The sequence below is a fragment of the Sorex fumeus genome, unplaced genomic scaffold (genome assembly GCF_029834395.1).
Source record: "Sorex fumeus unplaced genomic scaffold, SorFum_2.1 ptg000002l, whole genome shotgun sequence".
In the NCBI taxonomy this organism is placed as follows: domain Eukaryota; kingdom Metazoa; phylum Chordata; class Mammalia; order Eulipotyphla; family Soricidae; genus Sorex; species Sorex fumeus.
Window position 1 is genome coordinate 19,842,250 of NW_026606059.1, and position 11,805 is coordinate 19,854,054.

The following is an 11,805-nucleotide window of genomic DNA, read 5'->3' on the forward strand; positions in this document are numbered from 1 at the left end:
ACAAATGCACTGGGATATCGCTCGTGTTTCTTGAAATTCAAAAAACAACAGAAATAAACCTGGAAAAACTTAAAGGCTGATGATAAATGTCATCATCTCCATGGGAAGATTACCTTCTCTGGGTCTGCAGAGCTAGTTCAAAAGGACTCTACCACAGGTTTGGCATGCTAGAGTCTCAGGTTTGATCCTCATTGCTATCTGGTACCCCGAACACTGCTGGGAGTAAGCTCTGAGCGTCAGGGAGGCGGCAGTAGCCTCCTAGGACCACCATGCATGACCCCCAAACAAATAAAAACCAATCTTTATGCTTTTCTCTTAAGTTCCCTCTCTCTCTCTCTCTCTCTCTCTCTCTCTCTCTCTCTCTCTCTCTCTCTCTCTCGCCCAAAGAAAGACATGGGCAGCCTAGGGGTGGATAGCCAGAGAAACTCTCTGGATGAAGCATAGGTACTTTCTTACTTTCTTCAAATATTTACATCCCAGGCAGGGAGAGAAGTCAGTGGTCCTAGCACAGGCCACGGTCCTGCACTCCGTTGATCTCCAGAGGAATAGCTTCCCCCAGCACTCCTGGGGGACCTTGGAGCACTGAGCTGGGGTCAACTCCTGAGGGCTGCCAGGATGGCCCAAAAACAGAGAGAAAAAAATTAATTTATGCAAAGTATATTCTCTGCTCATAATAGAATACAACTGCACATCAATAAATAGATAAATACCACAAAGCAAGTGCCTAAATTTCTCTAGGGTCTCTCCAGTCCTAAAAAAATATTTGCAATACTTTTAATTGCTTTCATCTGGGAACTCACACCCACCCAGCGGCTCTTGGGGCTTACTTCCTGGCTCTGTGCTCAGGGATCATGCCTGGGCTTGCTCAGGGCACCATACATGGTACCAGGTATCAACCCAGGGCCGGATGTGTGCAAGACAAACACCCTCCCCCTATCCTGTCTCTCTGACCCCTTGCACACATTTCTCCAAGTGAGAGGAGCCTTGAAGTCCCTGTCTTGAAGGTTTGCGACTGAGAGTTTTGATCTGGGCCGGCCCCTGAGAGTAGCCTGGGCAGTGATGAGCTACAAAGTCCCGCCGCCCCCTGCCAGGATGCTGCCTCCACCCTGCTGGTTTCAGATGATGCTTGGTGACCTGGACCAGTGACAGCTGACGAGGAGAAGGGACCTTTAGTCGCAGCTAGTGTCAGTACTCCAGTTCTGGCTGAGAGCAGAGTCTGACTTGTAAAACTATACAGCAGGCAGTGTGGGGTGCTCCTTGCCTATATGTCTGGTAGGAACAAACATTCTTTGGGTTTTCTCTGCTCCCCACCCCTCCAACTAGGTCATTTCCTAGGAGTGGGTTGGAGTTCCTCTGGAATTTACCCTCAGGGCCTGTTTCTGTGGCAGCCCCCAGCACTGCTATCAGCAAGAGCTAGAGAGGGGAGGTGAGTTGCTCCTGCAAGTGACCCCTGTGTAAATATTTTGCCTCCCGTTCCTTATTGTAAGCATAGGATCATGGATTTGGAGTGCTAGCTGATGGCTTCTTCCTTCCTCTCCACCCCTGCTCCCCAGGATGAAGTTCCTTGCCTCAGAAATCTTTTTTCAATTTCAGCTTACTGTCTATGGTGCTTGTCTTCCTTCCTTCCTTCCTTCCTTCCTTCCTTCCTTCCTTCCTTCCTTCCTTCCTTCCTTCCTTCTTTCCTCCCTCCCTCCCTCCTTCCTTCCTTCCTTCCTTCCTTCCTTCCTCTTTCTCTCTTTTGATTTAAGAATTTTTTTTTATTGAATCATCATTGAATACACATTTACAAAGTTGTTCATGAAACTTTGGTACATCTACACAGTGGAATACTATGCAGCTGTTAGAAATGATGAAGTCATGAAATTTGCAAACAAGTGGTGCTACATGGAAAGTATCATGCTAAGTGAAATGAGTCAGAAAGAGAGGGACAGACACAGAAAGACTGCACTCATCTAGGGAACATAAAGTAACAGAATGGGAGGCAAATACCCAAGAATAGTTGAGGTAAGTACCAGGAAGTCTACTCCACTGCTTGGAAGCTGGCAGCACATGCTGGGGGAAAAGGCAGCTCACATAGAGAAGGGAACATCAAGTAAAGGGTGTTTAGAGCACTCGCTCGGGATGCGAGATGTGTGCTGAAAGTAGACTATAGACCGAACACGATGGCCACCCAATATCTCTATTGCAAACCACAAAACCCTAAAGGAAAGAGAGAGCAAAAGGGAATGCCCTGCCACAGAGGTGGGGAGGGGGTGTGGGGGGAGATGTGGGGGTGGGAGGGCTACTGGGTTCATTGGTGGTGGAGAATGGGCATTGGTGGAGGGGTGGGTACTTGATCATTGTATAACTGAAACCCAAGCACGAAAGTTTGTAAGTCTAAAACTGTACCTCCTGGTGTTTCACTAATTTAAAAAAAACAGTTGTTCATGATAAGATTTCAGTCATACAATGTTCCAACACCTGTCCCTTCACCAGTGTACATTTCTACCACCAACGTCCCCAGTTCATCCTGCTCTCCCTCCACCTGCCTCGATGGCAGGCACTTTTCTTTCTTCTCTCTCTCTTCCTCCCCGCTCCCTCTTCCTCTCTCACTGTCTCTCCCCCACATCTTTCTCCCCCCATCTGTCTGTTTGTCTGTCTCTGTTTCTCTTTCCTTTGGGGCCTCATGGTTTGCAATACAGATACTGAAAGGTTATCAGTTGTATCCCTTTATTTACTTTCCACACGCAGTTCCTGTCTAAAACGATCATTTCCAACTATTATTTTTATACTTGTTCCCTGCTCTTGTCCCTGAACAATCGGTTTGAGACTGTTCGTGTTCCTAGAATGAGCAAACACCATTGGGCTACATTAGCACGCGACAGGGACAAATGGTAACATTACTGGCGCCCGCTCGAGCAAATCGATGAGTAACGGGATGTCAAGTGATTGAATGATCAAGACTCTTCTCTATCCTATCTAACCTTTGCCCCCACCAGACATGCTTGTGGCAATCTTCCAAATACTGAACAGTCCTGGCTCCTGTTTTCCATGGCCTTGGATATTTCCCTGTCCTCTGATGACATTATATGAGCGTATCTGTCTCCATTCATCAGGATGTTTTTCTTTTGTCCCTTACTGGGAAAGCTTTGTACACTAGCAGAGTTCCATTTGATTTGTTTGTTTTTTTTGTTCCTGGCTGTGGTTGGATCTACTCTCAGCTACATCCTAGGGGATCACTCTGCAGGTGCTCAGGGGACTTAAACTCTGATCTCTTGCATGCGAAGTGTGTGGTCAGCCCAGCGAGCTCTCTCTCTCTCTCTCTCCAACCCTCTCCGCTAGCGAAAATAATGGTCAGAGATCCAGTGTGGGGACAACGGTGCTTGCCTTGAATGCAGTAGATTAGGACCCAGGCAACACTTAGGGTTCCTTTAGCACTGCCTGGAGTGACTCCTGAGCTGAAGGAAAAAGGACGTCTTGAACACCACCAAGTATGACCCCCCCCCCCCCGCCACTCCACCCTACTGTCCTTCCAAAAACCCAAAGAAACACAAAAATAAGGACAGAGAGATAGTGTAGTGGGCTGGAGCATAGATTCTGCAGGCTGGAGCCCCCATTCTGAGTCTTCAAACCTCATAGTTCTCTGTGTACCGTGAAACTGACTCCTAAGCACTGAACTGGGAATAGTTCCCACACCACTGCGGATAGCTCCCAAACCAAAAACAAGCAAATGAATGAATTCAAAATTAGAGAAAACTACCTAAAGCTTTATTAAGCTTTTGTTTTGTTGACTATAGGAACCAAAAGCATATCATAGTCCTAATAAACATATCTCAGTGCTAACATACATGCCTTGAATAGAAAGAAAGAAAGAAAGAAAGAAAGAAAGAAAGAAAGAAATCTTGCTTGACATAGAAAAGAAAAAAGAAACTAATTTCCTGCTTTTGAGTACAAAGGATGAGACCATTGCTTCGAAATTCTTACAGATTCAGGGAAATCACTGGCAATTTTCAGTTCTCATTCTAAAGCAGAAATAGTGATTTCTGTGATGACATTGGGGATAAAGGCTCTGTGCTGGAGAAGACGGGCTGGTATCGTTGATGGACCCACTAGCACCTAACGCTCAGCTCTTCTCAGGCACAATAAAACGAATTTGACCTGAGCTGACATCTGTTTCCTGATGCTTATATCTAAGCCAGATACAGAATACACCTAAGACATCTCTATTAAGATGTAACCTAAAAGGGGTGTGTGTGTGTGTGTGTGTGTGTGTAGGACAGGTTTGGGCAATACCTGAGGAATTGCTCCTGACTGTGCTTCACCCTTATACTACCTTATACTATCTATTGGGCCCCCAGGATGTGACCCCAAACTATTTTTCCCTCTAGTTTCAGGAGATACCTAGGTTTCTAATGATGAAAACTCTGACGTCATATCCTGGACTTCACAGTTGAACTCTGACCACATGCCCAGTGAGTCAACCTAATGAAACCAAACAGATTCCATACCCATCCACATCCCACTAACCCCGACATCCTCCCAGAAAGTAGGACACCTCCATTAGGAAACGCTGTGGGTGACCCCTTCCTTATAGTAAACCAATCCCTTACTACCCTGGTAGAGCTTCTAGCAAGGAGGCCTCCTTTCCAGCTAAGTCAGTTGCTCTCAACTCTAGTCAGAACTTAGTATCACTAAACACGGAGAAGCAGGGGAAAATAGATCACCATGTTCCATCAACTCCAATTAACTCAGCGTGTTTGGGACTATGGCCAATGCTTTTACTAAACACTAATGTGCTTTTTTTTTTTTTTAATAGAAATCCCCATGGTTACAAGCCACTAGTTTAAGCAATCAAGATCTTTCAAGGAACAAAACAAAACTCTATCAATGTGGAAATTCTGTGCTGGTATTCAAGTTAGAAGACTCAGTCGAACACAGTAGAGGAATAGGAACTCTCTGGATGCTTTCCTTGGTATCATCATCAGTTGACAGTGCCCCATAATGCTTGGGAACTCCTATATCTATGAATAACACTAACATCTGTAATTGAGTGGTACCGATAGAGTTTATGCTCATCTGCTCAGCAGTATCTGAGATGGCTGTCACCACGTGTCTATATGCTTTTATACAGCATCCACCAGAAACTACTGAAGGCTGCTGGCTTTGGATTTCTTTCAAATAGAAAATTTTTTTCTCCACCCTAATCTTTTGTATCGAATGTGTTCTGTATATGATTAATTATCTTTTTTTTTCCTGTCTAATAGCCGGGAATCACTGCTCCATGGATACCTTTGTTCTTACGCCAGTAATGTCTCCATTTGTCCCTGTTGTGTGCTAGTGTAGCCCAATGGCATCTGTTCGCCCTAGGAACACGAAGAGCCTCAAACCGATCGTTCATGATCTTGATGAAGAAGTCTGACCATCTGGTAGGTGGGCAGCCACGTGGTCTGTTGACATCCCTTGGGATCCAGTCAGTAACAGCTCTAGTCCAGTAGTCATCTTTAAATCTCATTACGTGACCAGCCCATCTGATTTTTGACACCTTGGCAAACGAGACAGCGTCCCTGATTCTTGATCATCGACGGAGGTCAGAACTCCGGATTCTTTCTCTCATTTGAGTGAAACGTGTTATTCCAAGCATAGCTCTTTCAATTCCTCTTTGGGAGACCCGAATAGCATTCTCATCCTGTTTTCGTAGGGCTCAGGTCTCTGAGGCGTATGTTAGTGCAGGAAGAACAGTGGAATCGAAGAGATGTGCCTGGAGCCGGAGGTTCTTCATCCTCTTAACAACTTCTTCAATGCTCTTGAAGGTGTTCCACGACGCTCTCTTCCTCCTGCGAAGCTCTGGCGCCAAGTTGTTCCTCATGTTGAGTTCTTGACCCAGTTGCTGTATGCCTCTTTACCAACAAAACAGCATGTTGGATTTCGGAAGGGAGAACGTTATTCTACTTTACTGGCTCCAAAATGAGGCTAACCTAGCCAGACACTTAGCCATTGTCACTGCTTGCTTCTCTTTAAAACCACCCACATAAGTATCACTGTGACATGATATCCTCACGCTGAGAAATTAAAAAACAAAACACCTTTGTAGAATTCACTTAAATTCTTAATTCATTTTGTTTGTTTGTTTGGGGAGTCACACCTGGTGATGCTCAGGGGTTACTCCTGGCTTTGCACTCAGAAGTTACTCCTGGCAGTGCTCAGGGACCATGTGGGGATGCTGGGAATCGAACCCAGGTCTGCTGCATTCAAACACGTATCCACTGTACTATCTCTCCACTCTGAAATTTTCAACTCTTTTTAACAATTTTCTAATGATTTTATGACAATAAGATATTTTTCCTCCCCTCTGCAGAATGCTTTATAACATTCTAGGCAGCTATATAAGTTTTTCTGTATTCAGCAAAAGGGTCTTAGTCTCTATGGACCTCAATTTACTCATCTTTGAAATTAAAAAATTGGTCAAAGTAATCAAATCACTTGTACAATCTATTTATTTCCCACTCCATGAAAACTCTTCCTAGACAATATACATCTGGCATTGTTTTTAACAGAACACATTCAGTCTAAAGAAGGTGTATCAGTTAGAAGCCTGCCCCATGAGCTGGGGAAGAAGGCAGCTGGGATAGAGAGGGGATCACTAAGTCAATGATGGTTCGAGGAATCACTAGGGATGGGAGATGTGTGCTGAAAGAAGATAATGGACCAAGAGTGATAGCCTCTCAGTACCTGTATTGAAAATCATAATGCCCAAAAGTAGAGAGAACATAAGAGGGAAATTGTCTGCCATAGAGGCAGGAGGAAGGGTGTGATGGGGGGTGGGGAATACTGGAGGCATACTGGGGACACTGGTGGTGGAAAAGGTGCACTGGTAAAGGGATTGATGTTTGATCATTGTATGACTGAAACTCAAACATAAAAACTATAACTTCATCTCATGATTTAATTACACGGTCACAGTCCTCCCATTGTTCATCGATTTGCTCGAGTGGGCCCAGTAACGTCTCCATCATGAGACTTGTTGTTAAATAAATAAATAAATAAAATTTAAAATAAAGAAGATGTATCAAGACCTAATTCTACTAATAAATGTGACTTTGAGAAAAATGCCATCTTTGTTATATCAAAACCACTACCATTTATATTTTTTTTTACAAAAGGCTTTAAAACTTTATAAGTGAGTTAGGAAAAAGAAAATCAGACTCGTTTTAAAATAAAATAGGGCAGTTAGAGATGGTGGGAGTAGTTTGGGTCTCAAAGAAAGATAATTTATATGCTTAAAAGTGCTTTAGTTGGGGGTTTATTTTACTGTTAAGTGGTTTATATAGTAAAATTTAATAAAATGACAAAATATACTCTAAGCTGCTCAACAACAACAAAGAGTTTGACAAGCTTTATAAATGCAAGATCTGCTTAGTAATTAAGAAAAAATATTTTAGGTCACGCTTCGTTTTTCTCAGGGCTCACTGTCTGCTCTGTAGCACTGTCCTCCCGTTGTTCATGGATTTGCTTGAGCGGGCACCAGTAACGTCTTCATTGTGAGATTTGTTGATATTGTTTTTGGCATATAGAATACGCTACAGGGAGCTTGCCAGGCTCTGCCGTGTGGGCGGGATATTCTTGGTAGCTTGCTGGGCTCTCCGAGAGGGATGGAGGAATCGAACCTGGGTCGGCTGTGTGCAAGGCAAACCTGCTGTGCTATTGCTCCGCCCTCAGGGATCACTCCTGGCAGGAATTTGGGGAGGAGGGGTGGGGAAGGGAAACATATGCAGTGCTAGAGACTGAACCCAGATCAGCCATGTGCAAGACAAACCCCTTACCTTCTGTGTCTATGTATCTTTCCAGACTGTATGTATGGTTTCTTAGAAAACTTTCAATTGACAGAAGTGTGCGCTAATGCATTCTCATCCCCATGTCTTTCTCAACTTGAAGCTGGCTATAAAAAATTTTTTTCAATGCAATTAATTCTGAACTGAAAAATATATGTCCTTACTATCAATAACATTTTTCACCTTAAAAAAAAATAATTTAGGGGCTGGAGTGATAGCACAGCGGGTAGGGCGTTTGCCTTGCACTTGGCCTACCCGGGTTCAATTCCCAGCATCCCGTATGGTCCCCTGAGCACTGCCAGGGGTAATTCCTGAGTGCAGAGCCAGGAGTAACCCCTGTGCATCGCTGGGTGTGACCCCCAAAAGCAAAAAAACATAATAATATAATAATAATAATGCGGTAGGGCGTTTCCCTTGCACACAGCCAACATGGTTGACCCGAGTTCGATTCCTCCACCCCTCTCGAAGAGCCCGGCAAGCTACTGAGAGTATCTTGCCCGCACGGCAGGGCCTGGCAAGCTCCCCGTGACGTATTCGATATGCCAGACACAGTAACAACAAAGTCTCCAACGGAGACGTTACTGGGCCCGCTTGAGCAAATCGATGAACAACGGGAGGGCCTTTACCTTTACCTTATTCTTATCTAGGGTTTTGTTTAGGGTTCGGGGGAGAGGGTTAAGGCCACTTGTGGCAGGCCTCAGAGACTGCTCCTGACTCTGTGTTCAGGAGCGATCACCAGTTTGGTGTGAATCGGGATCAACCACATGAAAGTTCAGGGCCTTAACTCCTGTTGTATCTCTCTAGGCCCTGCGGTTGTTTCTAAAGCACTTTGACTCAAGTATCTCGTTCTTCATAAGCAAGTTTTTGACAGAACAGACAGATGTACAGATATTCAGCATCCAACTTTTCAGATGAGAAAGTGAAAGTCGCTTTCTTCAGACTAAAATAGTTTTCAAATGATTCCTTGTCTGTCAGACTTACCAAGTTCTAGAAAAAGGTGGGGGTTTTTGTTTTGTTTTTGTCTTAGTTCAGATCTAGAAATTTAGTAGCATTCATCTGATTTTAAACTGGATTACTGCGCTAACTCTTTTGTCTGCACCTGTGGCGGTTGGAAATTGCATTATGATTGTGTTTAAGAAACAATCCATAAAATCTCATCAGCTTTTCTTCCCCCTGGAGAAGTCTCAGTCCATGCCAAACTGGAAAATCATGTTATAACCTAACCAATTTGTCAAAAATCTGACTTGAGAAAAAGTTCATTATAAGTCTCTTCAAAATTATTTATTCCTGAAAGAAGTGGGAGCGTGCGGAGCAGACCACCCCTAAGGAAGGTATTCTTGGCTGAGGCACAATGTGGGGACACCAGGAAGAATCTTAGAAGAATTTTAGGGTTCCAGGGAGTTTCCAGTAGATGATGAGAGACCAGCTCCTCTTACTTCTCCCACAAAACAGAAGTGGTTTTTTTCCCCCCATTACTGAACAGTCCTGAGGACTTCCCCCAGGCTCCTTAAAAGAAGGTAAAAAAGTGGAGATCCCCACTCGTGGGGACTCCTGAAGATTCCTTTAGACTGAGGGTCTTGAGTCTCACTCTATTTATTTAAGCAGCACTGGAGGAGTGAGTGTATAAAATCCTGGTCCTGGGACTCCATGCCAGGTCGGTTCACCTCACCTGGATGCAGATAAGGCCTGAGATCCAGGCTGAGGCTATTTCTTTAAATTTTGTATTATTTCGTTTCATGTTTTGGTTTTGCGCCCACACCCAGTACGGGTGAGGACTTACTTACTCACTCCTGGCTCTATGTCCAAGGGTCACCCCTGGCCTGGGGAGCTAACAGGAGTCAGTCTAATCCCTGTACTATCTCTCTGGCCCCAGTTTAAATTTTTTTTCCTTTTTGGGTTACACCCAGCAATGCTCAGGGGTTACTCCTGGCTCTGCGCTCAGGAATGACTCTTGGCGGTGCTTGGGGGACCATATGGGAAGCAGGGGATTGAACCCAGGTCAGCCGCATGCAAGGCAAATGCCCTACCCGCTGTACTATCGCTCCGGCCCCTGGCCCCAGTTTTAGAATACTCTGGTGATGCTAAGGTTTAGGAGAGGTCAGGAATCTCTGCTTTAGACAATCTCCTGTTCACCGCAAAAGGCCTCTGCCAGAGGCTCCCACCCTACCCCAGACAGAAGGAAGAAGAAGCCCCCTGCAAAAAATGTCTGCGGTTTGGCCACCTTTTCCTCCCCTCATTTCAGGAACCCTGTCCCCAGTGAGCTGGTGTTCTGTTTGGTTCTGCTTCCCTCCTATAGAATATATATATATATATATATATATATACACAGAAATATATCAGTATGCAGAAAATTATCAAGGACCCATTCACATTAAAATAAATAAAACGGATGACCTAGCATGCTCCCCTCTCAGAGGGTATTGATCTATTTTTCATCTATACTATAGCACTGTCATTCCGTTGGTCATCGATTTGCTCGAGCAGACACCAGTAACGTCTCCATTGTGAGACTTGTTGTTACTGGTTTTGGCATATCAAATACTGTGAAGTCAAAAGAATTTGGGGGCCAGAGAAATAGTGCAGTGGGTAAGGTGCTGGTCTTGTACGCGGGTGACCCAGGTTTAATTCCCCCATATGGTGCTCCCACCAACCCCATTAGTGATACCTGAACAGAGAGACAGGGGTAAGCTCTGAGCACTGAACTGAACTGCCCTCACCCACACCCACTCCCCGCGAAAAGAGGGATTTCAACTTTGATTCTGCAAAAACACCAAGCTTGGGCAGAGACTTCAATGCCGACTCCCCTCTTACACCCAAGCGCAGAGAATAGCTTCCCAACTGCCCTGAGGTCCAAGGCTTCCCTTGTCAAGACCAACTCGGTCTTGTCCCTCGAGCAGTCTCCGATTCAAGACCTCCAAGAAACAGAAAAGGCAATCAGCGCTCACCGACACCCAGAGACTTGCAGCGTGACTGGAAACGTGATTAGAAAGTAGTATGATTATGTTATGATAAGAACCAGCTTTCCCCATGCCTGAAAACAGAAATCGCATGCCTTGAGCAAACAGGGAGATAGAATGTAATTCAGGAGTAAGCAGCAAATGAACATTTGGCTAAATCCCGCTAAACTGGATGATGTATGACAAGCAGTCAAAACCAGACTGTATCTCTCTTGCGGTTTGAACTGAAGCCAGAGATGAATGAGCTGAAGGATGAGTCATCTAGTGCTTTCGGGATGTCTCACCTGAGGACCCGCATTGCTGACCCAAGTAAGGGCGGGGTAACCACCAAGCAGCAAAAGCCCCTCAGTCATCATAACTTCTTCATTTCTTTTGGAGGGGGGATTTGGGACACACTTGGAGGGGTTCATGGGCTGCTTTCAGCTCACTGCTCAAGGAGTCACTCTCTTTTTTTTTTTTTGGCTTTTTGGGTCACACCCAGCGATGCATAGGGGTTACTGCTAGCTCTGAACTCAGGAATCACTTTTGGCAGTGCTCAGGGGACCTGATGGGATGTCGGGGATCGAACCCAAGTCAACCACGTGCAAAGCAAGTGTCCTGCCCATTGTACTATGGCTCTGACCCTCAAGGGGCCACTCTGCTGGTGCTCGGGGACCATAAGGTGTTGGGAATGAAATTAGGGTTCAAGCATACAAAGTAAACACTCAGCCTTAGGCTGTCTCCCTAGCTCATTACAAATTCTTTATATCAAAGTCAATTTTACTGTGTTTACATCCTGGGAAAGTCACCACAGAATGAATAATAAGGCTTTGAGGCATATGGTTTAGCAATTAGCAGAAGAAATATTTTAAAAGGCAAGCTTCTTGAGTGACTGGTTGAAAATATTCATTGATTAAAGGCAGCTCGTTGGAGGCTGGGGGTGTGCTTCTGGGCTGAGCACATGGTTCGCATGTGTGTAGCTCTGGGTTTCATCACCAACACCAGCCGTTAGAGTTCCCAGCACTGCGACAACAACCACCACAACCAAAGCAAAGAAACGC